Raw genomic sequence first — 1,797 nt, 5'->3', positions numbered from 1 at the left:
TTTCTGTCAAGTTTTGATGCCTTAAGTGCTTATATTTGGATTTAAGTGGGTGAAACCAAAACTTGTCACACTGAAAATTGTCATCATTGCTCATATTGAACTCCATCAAGTAATTTCAGCTCCTTAATAACACATACATTTGTTTTTCAGAACTGCAGTGTCAAAGCTGTGAAATGCATAAACACACTAATTGCCATTACCTAAGTTAATTAGCAGGCTAGCTAACAGATCGTGTAATTACCTCCGCCAAGGAGGTAATTACACGTGATGTTTTTGTCAGCGTTGGCTTGTCTGTCTGTCTGCCTGTGTGCAAGATAACTCAAAAAGTTACAGATGGATTTGGATGAAAATTTCAGGAAATGTTGATACTGGCACAAGGAATAAATGATTAAATTTTGGTGGTGATCAGGGGTGGGCACTAATCTGCCTTGGCGGAGGTCTGCGCTCGATGAGTGCTTTTCTAGAAAAGAGAGCGCAGACCTCCGCCAAGGCAGATAAGTTGCCCCCTCACCCCCGATCACCACCAAAATTTAATCATCTGTTCCTTGTGCCAGTGCCTTCTAGTTCATTATATATGTAATATACATGTAAAAAAAATTACTAACTCTAGTTATTGTGATAAAGTCACAAATGTCACAAACTGACAGTCTTGTTGGTGCAATGACAACTGATGAAGAAATGCCCATAAGTTTTATTTAACAAACAAGAAATCTGAATGTCTGGAGCTAATGCTGAGCTAATGCTAGCTTTCAATCAAGGCTCACACAGTCAAAGACAGACTCACCTACCAATCTCAGCGTTAAAGGAGCTGTATATAAGAATTATATTATATGTAACCAAACCAAATGGCCCTGACATGGCACTAGACATTAAGGAATCATGTTCATTTCAAATACTGATATCACTGTTAGTAGTAGTCCAGCCAGAATATTCACTTATGAAAAGCTAAATGGCAGCCCACAAGTAATGTTTATGTTATTTTGTGTTTTGGCCTGATGCTCCATCCGTCACCTATCTCCCAATCACGAAGTCAGTAGCGTTTCAGCATCCAGGTTGCCAGTTCCCACTGAGCTGCAGCTACAGATGTCTTACGTTACTAAACTTAAAAGGCCTTGTTATGATTCCCAAACTGGGGCGCAGTTACGGGGGCATAAACATGACAATTTCATGTGACCCAGCATCCCTGGGGGTCCCATACAGCAGTGCAGTGGGCCTGGAGAGTTAGAGGAATAGTAAAGCGTTTTCAGTTTCAGTTTCACTTTGCACTGCTCTGACAATCACGGACTGCTACCCCCCCACACCACCACCACCCCCCGACAATCACAGACCATTACCACCCCCCACCTCACCCCCAGCTTTGACAGATAGTTTCCAGTGACTTTCTTGAAGGAAGGGCCCAACATGATTATGTTTCAGGGGCACCCCAGTTCCCAAATATGTTGTGACAAAGTGAGAAACAAAACAGGATATGTATAGGAGATGCTTTTGGAAGATGGAGACAGCTGAAAGCGGAGAAGACTTTGAATACAGACGCCGAAGTTGCAAATTTTCTCCTGAACAGGAAAGCTTCAGATAAGTTTGGCTAACATAATTCTATTTATCGTAAGCAAAGACATTTCAGATATTCTGTACAGCTGAAGAATGTTATGCGTGTTTGTTCATAGCAAGTTAGCCCGTATGCAGGTGGGTCATCGGACTGACCAGGTAATAAATTGTTTGAGAAACAAAAACAGTGACTCGTTATTGCTAACATTAGGAATGCATTATGCAGAGACACCATTAGCACGGCATGGCAAT

Source organism: Sphaeramia orbicularis, chromosome 15, assembly GCF_902148855.1.
Source record: "Sphaeramia orbicularis chromosome 15, fSphaOr1.1, whole genome shotgun sequence".
NCBI lineage: Eukaryota > Metazoa > Chordata > Actinopteri > Kurtiformes > Apogonidae > Sphaeramia > Sphaeramia orbicularis.
Note: the sequence above shows the minus strand (reverse complement) of the source record.